Consider the following 19,023-nt stretch of genomic DNA (forward strand, 5'->3'; position numbering starts at 1 on the left):
CGCGATGCGTCGCGCCGCGTCGCGCCGCGTCGTCTATCAGGTGGCGATGCAGGTGCCTTTCGCTCGCCGGGGCCCGGATTTTTCGCGAGTCCACGCCAATGGGGGCCCGGACCGGACGCCTATGGCTGTCCGAGCCCCCTCCTCGACCTTATCCTCGCTCGTAGAAAGCTCGACCAGACGACGCTGGTCGGAGCACAACGCTCCTGCTGCTGGCTTTTCCACTTCCATCGCGCAGTCTTCTGGCCGGACCGGACGCGGTCTTGCCCCGAACCTGCGAACGCGGTGATTACGCTCGGCGATACGACCATCGGTTCTCGAAAACCGCCCCCCGGTGTACGAGTTCGAGTGCCCTTTCAGGATCGTTCGCTGCCAGACAAGTAATCGTCGCGGTGTACAGGTGTAAGACATTATAATAATCGAGTGCGCCTCGATGTGAGGACGGTGCTTTCATGAGGGATTAACGAAGAGGTATCACCGGAGCCGAGAGAGACAGGTCAGTGTTTAACCTATCGATCCGAAGAAACTGTCGCCGTGAAACTTTGAGAAATCGCGTTTTCGTTCGTTTACGGAGATCGCAATTTCGATTATACTCGGTGCGACCGAGGGGGGAATTTGCGAGATTATCGCGGCGAAAGTAGCAGCGATTCGCTCGCTATTTATACTAGCGAATGTTACCTTCCGCGGCGGCGCCGCGTCGAGACAGCCAAACGAATTTTGGATTACTTAAGCGGCGCTAATTACAGTGTTTTATTCGGACAGAGACGGTCGTAATCGTTATCTTGCCCGCGGCCAGAATGTCACATCGTTTTCTTGCTACGATCCCTCCGCCACGTGAGCGTTCCAGCCGACTTTTAAAACGCCGTATACCTCGCGGCCAGAGAAACTACTCGAAAGAACTCACTACGCCCGATATAGTCGAAAAAAAAGAGAAGATTGGAAGCGTAACGCAACGCTCTGGTATTCAGACACGCGAAATTTTCGTAAGAAGAGAAAACAGCGAGACCGCGACGAACCACGCTGCCAGCGGTCGAAACGCTTTTCTCCCAGTCCCGCGACTCTGTTTCACTCTGATTCGATGATGAAAATTCACGCAGGAACGCGGGACACCTGCGCTCGACGTTAAGCGGAATACACACTACGAGATCTGTCACCACACTATCAGATCGCGACTCTGATACGTGCTGTGTACCATAATATTTCTAGAAACAAAGGTTTTCGATCAGAATCTGGTCGTGTGTAGCTAGTTTTATACTTACGATCCCATATAGTTACATGTCTCGAAGTGTGTAGCGTGCTTAAAAGTCGATTAGCAACTAGCTACACACGTTTTAATGGAAGTTTATTTAGAAAATTGTATTATTATTTCCAGTACAAGGTTTCTAGTTGAATTTTTGCGTTATAATATTTGTTAAAAAAATCAAAACTCCGCGACTCTGGAAAAAATAGTTTACATGGGTTTAAATGGGCCCACTGAAGGACTTTCGACCCATAATTGTATGTCTCGGAGTGCATAGTTTGCTTAAAAGTCGATCAACAACTAGCTAGACACGTTTTAACGTAAGTTTATTTAGAAAATTGCATTATTATTTCCAGTACAAGGTTTTTAGTTGAATTTTTGCGTTATTGTATTTGTCGTCAAAAAATTAAGACTCCGCGACTTTGGAAGAAATAGTTTGCATGGGTCTAAATGGACCCACTGGAGGAGTTTTGACCCATAATTGTATGTCTCGTAGCCTATTTAAAAGTTGATTATTTAACAAATTTCGAGGGTAGAAAACATCGTATTAACTAAATTTTATTATTCCACGCTTCAGTACAAGGTGCCCAGTTGAATTTTTGCGTTATTTGTCGTTAATTTTACAAGCTCCTCAAGACTCCACGACTCTGTAAAAAATAGTTTACATGAGTCTAAATGGACCCTTTGCTCGGTGTAAAATATGGCGTTAAAAATATTTTGTGCATTTATTTCTTGTTAAACTGTTACCAAGCCAGGATAAAAGCGTGTATGGCTGGGTAACAATAGCACCTACCCGAGAAAGCTTATCCGACCAGGACTCGAGCGCAAAATATATTCGAAGGTCGCGTAATAAACATTCTCTTCCCGGTACAGTTACTTCTCGTGAAATTGAAATTTTTCCACAGACGTTGCAACACAAAATAATATGGAAACTATTCGTCAACTTTATTTGTATTCAAATATGACGTCTTTTATCCTCGAAATTTTACACTTTCAGGATAGAGGTTTCCGTCGAACGCAAGATCTATTTTACGATGGAAAATTTTCTTAATAAAATTATGTTAAAATCTGTGTAACCGGTTCTCCGTAATATGGTGAAATAAAAGCGATCGGGCGACAAACGCGTACGCGAATGAAATCGTGAAAGGACGATCATGCGGAGCGCGTGCTTCAGGATGAAGATAAAGGCGCCAGGACTTTCGCCAACATCATCTCCTCCTTTCGAAAGAGACGTTTTTACACCTTCGGATGACAACGAAAGCGAACTGGTTCTATCTTCGAATTCGCCGTACGCCCGACTTTCCACTCATCTTTTTCCTTTCAGGGAGAAAAAAAGGAGCGCAACTCCTACGCCTGGTCGTACGCTCCGCGATATTTAATAAGGTGAAAGGAAAAAAATACCGGTAGCACGTTTGCCGCGCGGTACCAGACCCGATTCTATCTTTCGCATCGAGTACCCTTCGATATAACTAGGAAATTCAACAAATAGGATAAGCGTTCCTCAAAGTGTGTTCCTTCGAGCCCTTGGAGCTCGAAAATTAAATTCAATTGTGAACGTTTTAATAATTACATTTCCTTATGTTTTGTTTTACGTTTCACGATTAAAGCATATTTTCTTGCGAATTTAGAATAATTACAATCAATTGCCTTGAGTTCAATCAAATACAATTACGAGAAAATGACCCAAAAATACAGTGGTAAATATTGTGGACGAATATATTCATTAGTTAATAATATAATGTAATGCATTCCTTCGGTCGATAAAAATTATTAATTTTCGAGTGCTGAAATAATTCGTAAAGTAAAAAGTACGATAAGATTATCGAGAATATAGGGTATTGGAAAAGCTACAATTATTGATATAAAAAATATCTTCGAAACGTTCGTGCTATTAGAAAAAAGGATCACGTGGTTAGCCTGAGGCAGAAAATAAGTTTAATTTCAGGTAGTTTCACAATGTAAAAAAACTTGAGTGATTTGAAAGAGTTGAAAGTATCATTCTCTGTCATTAATATTTATATTATTTTATTTAAAATATTGTGATAAATGATAGAAAAGTAAATTGGTCTATAATCCGAAAATTTTCTTACTCGAACAGTTTTGCCTCGCTATTGACGCGGATAATAAAGCGGATACTATAATTACAATGGAGAGTGAAAGGAGACTGAGTCGATGTGGGTACACGTAAAAGACAAATTAATAAGCACACAGCGTGTCGTGTAGATAAAAGAGAACCGCGACCCTCGAAACACGTTTAATGTACCATAGCAAACGTTAACATTTCCACACGTACGATTTGTGCACCTGGATTTGCTACAACTCGTCATTATTATTATTTATTTATTAACGGGGAAAACCCTTTAGTACAAAAGGAAGTCATATGTAAGGAACAACAGAAAAAATATAATCGCTTACAAATGCCCGTAGAACAGAATTTGGAAACAAAAGATCAGTTTAGTATTTAATATTGAGTATTTCGAAGTTATATAAATAATTAAAAAGATATACAATTTTTTAGTTTGTAGTCCAATCTTTATACGATTATTCGGCAAAAGTTATTTAGAATAACGAACAGAAAGATTAAATTCAATTTATTCGTAACTCATGAATAACGAATAAACTAATTAGTAAAATTGTTGAATAACCAATAAATAAAATGGAACTACTAAAGAGAACACAATTAATCACTTTTTCAAATTCTTAAAGAAAGTTTTATACTATTTCATTGGTTTATTGAGATTTTGACAATTAATTTTCTTATATTAAATCTTCTTCAATCTTCTTGCTCAGGACGTTGGAATCTTTATAATTATAAACTTTGTTACTAAATTTCACAATACGTAATGATTCTTTTAATTATTGCAAAATTGAGAAGTCTATTTGGGACAGAGAGACAAATTTTGAACTTTTGTGTATTTATAATATGTTTTAAAAGGCTTCGTACGACTTCGGTAACCGATGATTATTTATTTCGAAACAATGGATACCTTTTTTCCAACTATATTTCGCAAAAAAGTTGGTCAAATTAAATTCACAAATAACCAATAAAAATGTTATATTCTTTCGTATCTTCCGTGAGCAGATTCTATATGTCTGCGTAAAAAATCCGTTAATGGATTATAGTTTACAAATGAATTTATGAATGAAACGTAGATGGAAAACAGTTTACGAACGAACCTTAAGCTTTTGTTCGTTATTGTTAAATCGAGTATGCTCGAAGTCGTACATTTAAATTCCATTTAACCCCGGATACTACATTTTTTTCAATTAATTTGTTTTATTATTCACATAACAATGTGCGTGATACTAAATGGTAATCGCCATAGATGCATCGGAAGTATAAAAAGACTCAACACCACGAACACACAACGACTGCTTGCTTATTCCAATTACACTTTTTACTTTTTACTTCTTCCGGGAAAGTAACTTGGTTACCGTTACAAAATATCTCTCGGGACGAAATTCATTTTGTGGCATACCAAGGTGTTGCACTTATAAATAAATTCCCGAAAAAAATTTACGGTGAACAAGATTCGACCTCGTAATCTCGAATATAAGAACTACCTTCTATCATCTGCACCGTGAGTTGAAGAAAGGAAGTGACAAATCTTGATATTTATACTGTGTATCCCAGCATATACGTGAAACTTTAATTTATTTCTAAAATTATCAAAGTAACACGATTGAAATATAGCAATTGGAACATGTAATCTATCATTTTATAAAAATAGATTAAAATTCAAGGCGAACAATTCTGGTATTTCCAAAGATATGAATACGAAAAAGAGAACACAAAAGAAATTTCAAATTTCTAAATGAAAGAAGTCAATTAATCAAACACTTTTTCTAGTGTTTCCTGGTTTATTACCGAAGATGATTTTGAAATAGCTAATTTTAGAAGTAATCAAGAATTCATCAGTACGGGAGTGTTATGTCACATTCTAAGAAGTGTGAAGAATTGATTAAGCATTCAACCATTTAAAATCTTTGATTGACTCAGATCTAAGATTAACTCAAGATCTTATAAACTCAATATGAAATGTCTGGACAAAACAGTCTTACATAAAAATACAGTAAAAATTTACAATCAAATATGCTGAAATATAATGAAGTCATTGTTAGAGTCAAAGATTCCTGAACCAAACGTTCAGTTCCTGAAAACTCAACAGTTTGGAAATCAATTGCCTTGCAAATCTGGTTTTACAAAGATAATTTCTATTGAGCAAAATAACGATAGTAATACGAATTTAATATTTTCCATAGAAAGTCAAAGCATTCAAACATCGAATAAAATATTATTCATATTAAAATGCCATATGTATATTTTGCTCCTCGATGTATAACAAGTCTTGATTAATTCCGCGCTTTTCCGACTAATATAGAGATCTGCGAGCAGAATCCGTTAATTTCTGCGAACTGCGGAATCGCAAATTTCTATTCAGCTCGGCGCGAATCGCCGCTAACGAGCGAGGCGTTTCGTTTTAGGAAACGCGCGCGCACGTGTCGTGAGCGCGTGCAATACTGGATGCCACGCACCAGAAAGGAACGTAATTCATGTATTTTTTCTTTTTTCCAAGCGGATTCTCACCGGAGCGCCGAGATACTTTTCACGTTCGACGACGCTAAGAAAATAAATAGAGAAAAATAGGCGTTTTAAGCGTATCACCGCGATGCTCGTCAAACTTTACGACTCGATTCCGTTCTCGCAGATTCTACCGTTCGAAACGTACCATAAACACGAAATTTATCCTAATAATAACGGTCGACGTAACGTTCCGGACGCGCGACGCGGCTTACGACACCACCTCGATAAAGAAGCTAAGGTAATTTAACCGTTAATCGACTCGTGCGTCGGTTGATTCCACCTTGGATTTTGATTGGCGATCTATGGAAATTAACAAACCTCTCCCCGCGATCGTTCGATCGACTGGTCGATTAATCCCGTGCGTTTTCCGTAACCTCGACAGTGCCTCGGCGACCAACCGCTCCCTTCCTCTCGGTGTCTCCCTTTCGTTCTCTCCTTCCTTCTAATCGCATTCTAACGCGTCCACGTTCACTTTCGATCGACGGATTCCGCGACCGATTGTATGTACATACGCTTGAAAGTGAATTTCATTTGCCCGTTAGACGCGCGCGACACGCCTAGTCGTCCTAATTACTCACGGGGCCCAGAAAACTGCACTGGAAAAACCGATCGGCGGACACTCGGTATCCGAAAGGCCTTTCCTAACCGAAAATCTTGTTCCGCGCGATTATCGTTCGCGGATTAGAATCTTGCAATATAAAATTTATTGCAGCGTGGAAAGAGAAGGGCCAGAACGAGCTTGTTTACAGACATACGAGAAACGTAGAGACTCGGTTACCGAAGGGGGACATGACTTACCGTCGCCTGCACAAAATCTTGTGATCGATGTGATCGATGTGATCTTACTGTGATATGAAATTTGGTTAAAACTTTATTTTTCTCCCCAACAGTGACTAATAGAGAAATTTTTTAAATAATCATGTTTCTTTTTATTTGAAAAACTATGGCTTACGTGTATACTATTGTAAATGTACAATCCATATTTTAATTATGATCACCAAAAAAGCCCGATTCTATGATTAAAAACAGGTAGGGAATAGACTATTCTACGTAATGATTAACACAAACATTGCACTGTGAATTTTCAGTTTGCTCCTTATTATAGTATTACTGGAAGGTTCCTAAATTTATCAAATCTTGCATTGAGACTCGGTTTCCGAAAGGGGACATGACTTACTGTCGCCTGTGTCTGTTAGGGCTAACATCGGTTCTATTGATCAAAGTATCAAAATCTTCATGAATAAATACAAGCCACGAATATTTATTTCAAAGTGAAATATTTCCATAATCTAATTGTTAATATAATCGAGAATGAAAAAGATCGTTCTCCGCTTGCGTTACGAATGGGAAACGTCATAAATATTCTAAAAATTATCTCAATGGTTGGGGAAAGTTGTCTGCAGTCATAAATTATTCCTTTTACATCTTGAATAGTAAATTAATATTTCCTTCCTTGATATATTTAACATAATTATAGACTTCGTCTTGGAAACATCGTGCATCAATATCATTTTTAAACGTCTTGAATCGTCGTACTATAAGTTCGTTAAAAAATGAAAATCGTTTCGATCCTAGTTTCCTATATACTTTATATTTGGGTTTCGTTCAATTTTTTTTTATTTTTATATGCTTCAATTATTCGTCTATGTTAATTCTATATTATTTAAAGTTTCATTTCTTGGCTCTAAAAGTTGATTAGTTTTAGGTGAGAACTGAATACCAATTTTATCTTTATTGAAGATACTTTTTGGTCTATTTAATACGCTTTCGAATTCATTTTCTTTTAAAAAAAATGTCAACCTCTTGAAACTATTCCCTTAAGTGGCCTTTCTACTTTGTGGGATTAACAATACCGAATGTACTTTTTTTGCGCGTTTTCTTTTAGTATGTAGTCTGGAAAATATATCTACCAAATATTAAAATGCAATTTGGAAAACTAAGGAAGTAAAATTGTTTTTCACGCCACAGATATTATTAGATATTATGCGTTGCAAAAATTCATAAATATAGTTAAATATATAATGAATATATCCACAAAACCCGGAATTAATCGCTCTTTAATAACCCGTAAAAAAAAAAAATCACAAAGAAACATCTTTTTTTCTTGCCTACAAAGTAGAATGGTCCCTTAAAGCTTCGAAGGAGAATTTTAACTAGATCGGTAAAGAGAAGGAAAAGCAACCGCAAAGACAAGTCGTCGTTTTCCCTAAAAATGTAAAATGGGCTTCCCGGGTTCGGATAATCGCGGCGCTGGAAACGCAACGGATACGTATTACGTAAATTGCTTCCGCGGCCCGAGTTGACACGTCCGACCGACATTTTACCAGATCTTTTTCAATAAACAATATCGCGCGGAGCGTTACGACACCGAGAACGCGGCTTGCTTTCTCCCGCTCTACGCCGTCGGAAAAATAAACGAACGACTTCGCCGTAATCGTGCAGCTGGAATGGGCTTAATGGACGATCGCGATTCGCCACCTAAAACCGAGCGAATTATCAACCACAGCCCGTTCCAACCAGATTCCGATCGAGTGAATAAACGCGACGCGCACCAGACATAATTGCGCGCAGCGAATCGAGTCTTTGATGGCCGTATAATTGGACAGCCACGGAGACGCGTTTCGTCACACACACGGCCGTCGTTTAAATTCATTTTCTTCGACGTTCGATCTCCTGGAAAGGTCAACGCTAGTGGTGGCGTCAAGTTCAGTGTGTACCTGTGCACGTATCGGAAATTGCCAGCGATACAAATTAGATGTACCACTTCGAGTCGCAAAGAAATTCCTTCGACTTTGTAGATTCGAGACAGAACCGAATATAGTAAATAGGGTAAATGTATCTTATTACCGCGGAATTTTTTTCTATAATTAAAATGCTTAAAAGTAAATATTTTGCCTTCTAAAATTTGTACATTGTAAGAATGTTTTATAGTTGAAGAAATAAAACTATTAACCCTTTGCACTCCGAGAATATGTATTAATATGAACGATTAGCAATACCAAATTAAATTTTGTGATGTGATTTCTAAAAATAAAAAAATACTCTTCTTTCCATAAACATGTACATGAATATGTATGATTTCAATTTTATTTATATATTTTCTAAATTCAGTTTGTATCATCGTGAATGAAATTTCAATCGAGTTATGGTACGTATTATGTTTGCCCCCATAACGGCGCTAGGGGAGGGCAAAGGGTTGATCATTCCCATATTTTTCGTATTTTAATGTTTGAAAGAACAATCTTCGTGGAAGATAGAAAATAGATATTTTTCCTGTTTTGACTATCGAAGGATTTACACTCTTTAAAACCAATTACTTTATGGCAAAAAAATGTAAAGAGAGTTTAGTTTTGAATAAAAAAATTAAGCTCTTCGATATTATATATTCTCGAACGCAGGATGAACTCATTAAAACTTAAATAAATGGATGCATTGAAAAATAGAAAAGAAAAGGATCCAGAGAAAAAAAGAAAATTTGGAAAAGTCTAAAATTAAGAGGACTAAATTGCAGACAATACGGAAACAATGAAATTGTTGTAACTTCAAAAACAATACAAAATTTAATTTTTGTAGTTACAGGTATAAACCCTTGACACCAAGTACCTACATTAATCATCCAAATAGAAACGAGCACACGTTTGCAATTCAAATTCGTTTCATGTACACTCGTGCATAATTACTACAGAATCGTTGAATACAACAGTCAAACCATGAAAGAAGTTTATGGACGTATCGCAGACATTCGCAGTCGTGTATATTCTGATGATGCAGTTTTCTTTTCCCAACGCGGTACGGCACGAAGCATATTATAGGATATTAGAAGCTCGTTAAAAGTAATTTAAGTAAAATTTCGCTCGAATAAATGTATATTCCATACTTGTAAGCACAAACGTTCCGTTCGATGCATTTTCAAAGTACTTTGTATCGATTAGCTGGGACACGACAAGCATATTCCATTACATTACGCTCTAAAGTGCGTTCGATCCCATCGCTAGCTAGCGACATCACCATTAAACAGGATAGTAAACGAAGGGACTAGCGTTGTTTCTGCGGTTGTTCGAGGTCGTGGAGTCGCATCAATACTCCTTTTAGAGACTCTTCACGAAAAAGATTACAGCGGTATTTCTAACGAACCATCATCGACAGCATCCGCCGATGCAACGTTGAAAATTTATTGACTCCGGCTGTCCTATCGCGAGATTCTTCCAACGCGAGTGTTTCGAAACCCTTTTCGCTTAAAGTAACGATGCCAGATAATATTATCTCTTGTCTCTTCTCTTTCGTTGGTCGTGCATGCGAATTAATTCCTGGAAGCTCGTCTTTTCTTCGAAGTCAAAAGACCCCAATCGGAAAGCCGACGAATCTGACTTTCGTTTTGACGCGGGAGACGTCCGTGGCAATGACAAGATATACAATCACACGATTCCACGCAAACCGGTTCTTTCTATTTAAACTCTTACACAGATATATTAAGCAATTTGGAAGAGATAATTCTACGTATTGCTGGCGATTATTAGCGATGATGATAGGTGAAACCGCGTCGATCACTATTCTCTTGCCTTAGGATAAAGCGAAATTTGACCATCGTCGCTTTCGAAACGCAAACAAAGTGTGTCAGTCTGTTCTACGTACAGTCGTGTGAATATTGCGCGATGCTCACACACTTTCGATTATGTCCATTCGATCTGCACCGCTGATTGAATTTCAAACGATCTATTCACCCGTGAATCTCTGCATTTGCTCTGCGCGAACTATGCACATATCGCTAGCACTTGAGATATTTGAAATATTGGGTATGTGGGTGCTTTGCTACGTGGAGGAAGTGAGTAAGGCCTGTTTACACACCAAGGCTTAAATGATCGATCGAAGAGTGTATACATATACAGGGTGTTCGACACCTCTGGAGAAAATTGTAATGGGAGATTCTAGAGGCCAAAATAACACGAAAATCAAGAGTACCAATTTCTTGATTGAGGTTCCGTTGAAAAGTTATTAACGTTTAAAGTTCCACCCGTAAAACGGCAATTTGATGCATGAAATTTCGGAGAACCATTTCTGGTCTTACGTTATATTTTCAGTCAAGAATTTTTTTTCTCGTAAGTGGATAGGAATTCGGGGATATGTCTATTCACCAAAAATAATTTTTCCGTAAATAATTTGAAATTTTTTAATAACTTTTTAACGAAGCCTTACTCAAGAAATTGATATACTTGATTTTCATCTTATTCTGGCCTCTAAAATCTCCCATTACAATTTTTCCCAGGGGTAGCCGAACGCCCCGTATACAAATCGATGGTCGATCGAGTATTCGTGAGAGAGATAAGTTATGCGTAGCCCTCTACTGGCGAGTGAGGGAAGCGTCGCCTAAGATACAACTTTTCTTCGTACTTGTTTCTCGAATCCAAGCACGTTACGTTTACACTAAAAAGAAAGAAACCTCCATCGACAATCTTAAATAACAAAAATGTTTCTGAAACAACCGTAACAAAGCCAACAAGGAACCAGTATATAGAAAAAAAATAGGACGGTTAAAAAGAAAGTGAATTCTAATTTCAACCTAGAATCTAAAATTCCCACGTTGAGTCTTGCAGGTTGTACTCTTGGTTTCTTCTGGAAAATATCGATGTCGATGATCCACGAGCTCTCTATCTGTGCAGTGTGTATAATTTACCGACGCAGTTATAATTTACGGAGCAACAGGAAGCGACTGTAAAATATCTCTCGTACGTTTCTGCATCGGCCTCGTTATGCTCTCTCGGGGAACAATCGTTGCTAGTACAGCAGAGAAAGACGAGAAGAGAGGCGCAGCGACTTCTCCGACGCATTAATTGCGCTAATTATACACGCCAGTTCTCGCTTGCTCTCTTCGAAGGAAGAAATTCGTGGAAGACGACGGTCGGGATCGGTTCAATTTCCGATTCCTGGCGAGTTTCTTCCCGCGTAATGGCACCTCCCTGCGGTTTTCGAACTATGTACGTCGACGCTGGTAGCAGGATTTTCTCTGAAACGACGGTGAAATTGGATCCTGGATCGTTCGACGATCGGTCTACAAATCGGAAAGCGTGAATCTTTACTGGCGTTCTTCTTGTTATTAATATCGTTAATTTCTCTCGATCGTTTCCTCGGTCGTGAAAACACCGACGAACGATGAAAAACCGTCGAAATCCGATGCCGACAAGACTCGCGCCGCTGTGTAACCGTATTATTTTTGTAGTAAGCTTGCACAATGCGCCGATAAAACGACGGGAACGGCAGTTTACGGTCGAATAAATTTTATTCGCGACGGCGAGTGAAATCATTTATTCCGAAGCCGGTTCCCGTCGCCGCAAAAGCAAAGCGGGCGTTGGCGGTCCGCAAAAATTCCAAGTTTATCAATTAAAGCGAAGTTCGATCGGCCAATTCCTGGTTGAACGTACCAGACCGGAAAGCTGGCGAATTTAGAAATCACTGCTGATGATCGCTGCCTCGGGTTGCTTCGGGAACGATTACAGTCGATGAACAGACGCCACGAGCGATTATGTAACGCGACCGCTCTTACCAAACACTGGGTATCGATCATGTTCGTACAACGACTCCGACGAACCGTGCATTAACGAGAAGAAGCAAAAATCATCGTCATCTGAAGAAATTGCACACGCGAGAATGTTAACACTCTGCGATAAGTCAAAGTTTTTTCGAACAGTTCTTATAACACTTTAAACATAGTTTATACGACATGGTATTTATTAATCTGACATACGCCAGCCGCGTTGAACATATTTCATTTGCAAAGGAAGTTCTGTAATCGATACTTTCCAAGAAATCTAGGTTTTTACAGAAATAAAGCATACATATATGGAATTAATTGCGGTACTATTTTTCATTGTTGCGGAAAAATGATTCCAAGGGTGAAAACACGGTTTTGAAGAACTTTTGATTTGCGATATTTTTGCTGATATATCTGAAATCGTAAGAGATATTGAACAAACGTCGAATGCAAAATGTTGTGATTTATGGTACTGTGATACGAAAGATTAGAATTTTATTTTTCCGAGCTTCAACAGTCACTAATAGAGTTTTGTATAGTCATTTGTATCTATGCTCACTCTGATTATAGTACGAAGTAGCTGCCATTAATCTCGATGCCATAAGTGACATTACCTTTTAATGCTCGTCGAGAAAGTACTATAGAGCAAAACGCTAAGCCATCAGTGTGTGCTACTTTTTGACTTCAAAAAGTATCGTAGCGCTCAATTTGAGAACACTCTCTATTTACAAAATTATTTAAGTTTGTCTATATTGTTAGAACGTCGTAAAGCAGACTTACATTCTCATTGGATGATAGTTACACGGAGATGGGGAAAGAACAAATTAACATAAACAATGAGATAGAAGGCTACATATCAACGATCCTCTTCTCAAATTTATGCAATATATTTCAATAAAAAAGAGAATAAAAATCCAACCAAGTTGCCTAAATATTCTATCACTTAACGATATTACTATAGTCTAATGTTTCTTAAGAGTCTCGAGTTTGTTCCTTCCGTTATTACGATGGATGGATTCAACGACATAAATGTTAGAGTAATAAAGTAAATTGCCGGAACGGAACAGATATCAGAAAACAGAGATTCTGAAATTCTAATAAGAGAAAAGATTCCGGGTAATATTCCGGTTCCCCGTTCGATCAGTCATTATTTTCCTCCGGCGAAGGACTCGCACAGATTGAACGATGTTTCAGTTACTGTTTCCTCGCACGCAACCGATCCGAATAATTCCAACGCCTTGACACGAAAAGGCAGCCAGCATTAAGGCCCGCAGCTTCGTCAACGATCCTCGATTTTCATGTCTCGTGGAGCGGACGGAGCACCGGGGAACCGTCCTCGAGACTCGAAAGCCTGTTTCCAAAGGAAAGGCGCCGACAAGAGACAGTTTTACCCTAATTTCGAAGGATTGCGACAACCTGGCCGAACACCTTGACAAAATCGATCGCAATACGCGTTCCATGCTCCTTGAGCGAGTGTCGGCGTGCACGTTCGCCTGCACAATCGAACGCTTTCTACATACAAAGTGGCAATCCTTCTGTTAAACGGCGCAAAGATTAACGACGCAAAGGAAAACCGCATTCGCGGTCTGACCTCTCGCCGTCGTATGACTCCGGCCGATTGAAATAAATATCTTGGAAACTATTTCAACCGAGTGTTATTAATCGTACAAATTTACGCGTGATATCCAATCTACTTAACGAAATCAACCTGCTCTTTAAGTAACCAAAGAATGAAGCATTAGGTGGTGACGAGGTCGATTGGAAATGTAAACGTGCTCTAAATTCTAGGAATTCTATTCGGATGTTATTAACCAATTCCCTTTAAAACTGCCATAAATAGTAATGGAGATTATACAGGGTGTTTGGTCAACCTTGGGAAAAATTCTAATAGAGATTCTAGAGGCCAAAATAAGACGAAAATCAAAAATATCAATTTCTGGGTTGAGGCTTCGTTCAAAACTTATTAAAAAATTTCAAACCATTCTGGAAAAAGTATTTTCGGTTGTGGAAGTCAATTACAATCATTTTTGGTGAAAAGACACGCCCACGAATAGGTGGACTTTGTCGACAAAATTAAAAATTGTCAAATCGTTCTAAAAAAATTATTTTAGATTGCAGGGGTCGATTACAATCATTTTTTATCATTACACATACCCCTGAAATCCTACTCAGTTTCGAGAAAAAAATTCCTTCCTCCTTAGAAAATCTAATTTCTGGCCAATGTCTGCCCGAATTTTCATGCGAATCTTTAAAACGTCATAACTTCTGAATGGATTGGACAATTTTAATGTTTAAAAAAGCAAACTACGCGTATTTTGGTAGAGAATATGTAGAAATCGCAAAAATATTCGAAAAGTTGGTCCCTGACCTCGCAAAATGAGAAAAACCCCATAAAAATGGTCCAATTTTCAAACAGTCGTAACTCCTACAATTGTGAATATATTTCAATGAAATTTTTTTCTGAAGTAGAGCTCATGGGTACCTACAAAAAAGTATTAGACAACTTTTCTATAGGGCGTCAAACAAAATTATTAAAAATAAAAAAGTAATTTCTAAGAAAAATCGACGGGGGGTAGGTGCCTAAATTTTTCGACGAAACAAAAATTTTTAATTAATTCTAAAAAAATTGTTTTCGGATCCGGGGGTCAATTGCAATCATTTTTGGTGAATACACATACTTCCGAAATCCTACCCACTTTCGAGAAAAAAATTCGACTACGTGCTGAAAGTTTTGGGTAAAAAAAAAGACTTTCGAATCGTCTTGGAAAAATTATTTTTAGTTGCAGGAGTCAATTGTAATCATTTTTGGTCAACAGACATACCCCCGAAATCCTACTCAGTTTCGAGAAAAAAATTCCTTACCGACAATCTAATGTGAAGCAGGAATGGTTCCCTAAAATTTCATGCATATTTTTAATAGATCAAACTTTATTCGAAATATTATTATAATTAAATTCTTCGTAGACACGTTTGATATTCAAACATTACTTTTAAAATAATCTGAAAAAATACTGACATACTTATCGTTGTTTCTGTTTTAATGTGCTCGTAGCTTTCATTTTATTTCGATTCAAAGTTCTATCGCTCTTATTGAAGATATTTGACGTTTCGAGCCGAAAACTAGGTCGTCTTCGGTGACAACAATTATTTAGAAAATTGGTTCAAGATGATTGTGAAAAGCTTCGTGGTAAAACTGTTTGGTTAAACTCTCCAATTGCGAACCAATGTGCCGCGAATATAAAATGTCTCTCTAACAAGTTGCAGCAACGGAGTTCGTGCACACATCCACACGGAAAATATATATTACGACGATGCTCGGCTTGATGAGACACTTTCTACAGAAGACGCGGTAATCCATAGACCGATGAACGCGAAACACGGATTCTTCCTTCGTTGAGACGCAATACATCTTCGAGGAAAGTTCACGTCTTCGGACATCTAATACGTACCTTCTAGCGCTCTTGTTGTACCCGGTTTTCTCGAGCAATAAAATTACAAGATTACGTAAAATTACATACAGTCAGCTACGAAAATATTCGGGCATTAGTGCACATAGATTTATTTCTTTACATCTTAATTGTGTATGCATAAATCTATTTATTCTTTTTCCATGTGATAAGTCATTTATTAGATTTATAAAATATATAAATATTTTCTAACAATTTTATAAACATTATATTTTGATTAATGCGTTATAAAAATATTAGGACCCTTGTATACTTTTGTAGATTATTCATTCTAAGTATTCGTGAATCTGTAAAACGCGTTATGTTTACAAACATTGCGAATATATGATTCTTCATAATTTTTCAGTTTCAGTTAAAAAAAAATTAGTGAAAATTTACAAAATGGCGACACTTTCTATTTTTGAAAAAAAAAATTCTTTTTTTTTTTGTATAATTTTGGTTCACACTATATTCACAATAATACTAATCAAGAATCCTTTAAATTTTTTAATTTCAGATAAGCAGAATGAATAAGACACTTTCTTTTAGAGGAACCCTGTTCAATGGCATATAATTCAGTCAGTTTTGATTATTTTCACTTGAAAAAAATTGTGAATTTTCGTAGAACATAACCAAATATGTACACAAAATGTCGAAATTAAGAAACTTACACTTCTTTTGTAAAAAAAATTCCTAAAAGGACTAGAAAATGAAAGTCAAAACTAGAATACCTCCTTAAGTCCACATTCTCGTGTCATTCTTCGAAAACTTTTTGAAGTATTGTTTTTTTTCAATAATTTGCCTCTCAGTGATAAATGAATCAAATAAAGCATAACGATTGATTTGATATGTCTGAAAGGTATAAATATTGATATTACAACTAATTTAAAAGTTATAAAATATATAAGACTAGTTTCTGAAAACCAGTAGAAGACGAAAACAATGAAGCTCTAGACTAGAGTGCATCTCTAAATAATTAAAATGTAACTTTTTTTGTGAAGTTTGAGGTTCTCTACCACTCCTGTTAAGAATGAAACATACACGCTGCTACACACCCTGTACAGAATACATCAAGAAATCTCATCGTTCCGTCTCCTGTCTAAATATACACGGTTTACCATAAAATTGCCAACGAAGGCGTAACAAGTGAGACGTAACAATGCCTCGAGAGATGGATAAAAAGAAGCGTCGCGTATCCATGTAGAGACGCGTGAGAATTTCCCTCGTTTCATCTTACGTATCGTACACGATCCATCGTAGGAGGCGATACTGAATTATCGCGGTAGCTCTCTTTTTCAGGATCGGACTTAATTGGCCGATGCCTTGACCTCGCCAGATTTGTAGCTGTTATGGACTTCGGAGAGGGATTGTAAATCGCGGCTTCGCTGAAACGAACCCACCGCGTACCTCGATAACCGTACGCTAGAAACGAACGCCAATAAGGTTACCTAACGTTAATCTGACTCTGCGAGATTGGCTGCGGGAAATTCTGCTCCCGCGAGAAAGTAAATAGCCACGCTGGGAAAAACGCCTCTATGGAATGTCCGAGCGTGACGATCGGAATCTACTTCGGGCGCATTGATAAGCTCGCGGCTGACTTCCATCGGCTTTTTCTACCATCCCCGTCGTTCGAAACGAACCGATTCGAGTTTCCGGTGAACGCGAGCTTCGTTTGTTCGAATGGACGGAACGAGATCGACTGGCCAGCTAATTCTCACGGTCCAATTCTGGCTAATTGTTTTCGCGATCCGAAAGAAAAACGGACGTCGAAGCTGGCCAGTGGAAAGAATCGGGAAAAAGACGGAAGCGCGCGGATCGATACGCAATCCGAATCGTTCGATGAACACTGTAATCCCTCGTCGACTCGTCTTTGTTGCTGCTATCTTATCCGAGTCGTTTGTCGATAATGCGACGACGTTAGACGTACAAATAACAAGCACGAGGAAATGAAAGCTCACCGCGATTGCCTGTTCTGAAGGCTATCAGGTTTCGCAACTACATCTTCGGTGGAGTGTTTATCTGAAAAATCACAGCTATCTCGTCCGGATGAAACGAACCGAAAGTTGAAGAAAATATTCCGGTTTTCCAGATCTAGATACGATTAAATCGGAATATGTAGTTTCAAGTTTATCTAAATCTATTTTACAAACATAACTACACGAATGAGTAAATTGATCATATAGAATGATTTTCAAATAAATCGTATTGTGAATCTTTGACGTACCTCTTTCGTTACTGGATTAAATAAAATAAAATTTAATAGCAATATTTTACGGTCAACTTTGAATACTAAATAATCCGACTTTTCTTATGTAGTTAACCCCTTGCACTAGGCTGAAATTCGGAAGAAACCGTGCCTAACCCATACATCCGATTGATCGGAACGAGCCCTAATATCGAAACTTGAAACACGATATATCGATCAACGGAATATCGATATTTACGAGTTCGACTCGTGATATCCATGTTTTGCCGAAATGTCGATTACGAGTCACACTCGTGTTATTCACTTTTCCCATGAAATTGAACAACGAGCCTGACTCATAATATTCAAGTTTGGTCTAAAATTTTCATCGCGAGTCAGACTCGTGAACATAGTGCAAAGGGTTAAAGCTACAAAATGATCGGAATAAAGAGCTAAAATCCACAGTACCTCTCTATCTACAATTTCAAGAATAATTTTTACAAAACAATTTTTTAAATAATTCCTTAAGACGAGATCAAGTTGTTATCTCAAGAATTAGAACCGTCTATACAAGGGATATCGATGACGATACTCCAATATATGAAATGTGCAATAACAAAATTATTATGAATCACCTAATCCTTCATCGATGCAAATTTTCATCCAAAAGAATGCAGTTCCAATAGAATCAATATTACTTTTGTTCAAATAATTTGAGACATTCTAAATTACTACAGTTTAACATTTTTTTTAAACAAACTAAACATTTTCAGAAACTGTAACTTGCAATCAATAGTTTTTACTGAGTCACTATATGTATGTATGACCTATAGGGATTAATATGTACTCTATTTTAGGTATTTCCGCACGAAACAGTTCTAGAAGCACTGATGAAAATCACTACAATTAAATTCAACAAAACTATGCATTTAATAATAACAATAATAAAAGATTTCACAGGACCAAAAGGGCTTTTGTCACAACAACTTCCTAAAACAGTAATGATATAAACATGGTCAACCGAATATTTAAAACTTTTCTTTG

The 19,023-nt window shown here is 37.7% G+C and overlaps 1 protein-coding gene across 3 annotated transcripts in view; it reads left to right on the plus strand.

Annotated features, from left to right (window-relative positions):
• The first annotated feature begins 198 nt into the window (after positions 1-198).
• Positions 199-19,023, plus strand: part of LOC143344364 (uncharacterized) — a 44,425-nt gene continuing 25,600 nt past the window's right edge. For all 3 annotated transcript variants that reach the window (XM_076770360.1, XM_076770362.1, XM_076770361.1), the window contains exon 1: positions 199-493. The gene's annotated coding sequence lies outside the window, so the exon portion shown is untranslated. The remainder of the gene's footprint in view (positions 494-19,023) is intronic.

This window comes from Colletes latitarsis, chromosome 8, assembly GCF_051014445.1.
Source record: "Colletes latitarsis isolate SP2378_abdomen chromosome 8, iyColLati1, whole genome shotgun sequence".
In the NCBI taxonomy this organism is placed as follows: domain Eukaryota; kingdom Metazoa; phylum Arthropoda; class Insecta; order Hymenoptera; family Colletidae; genus Colletes; species Colletes latitarsis.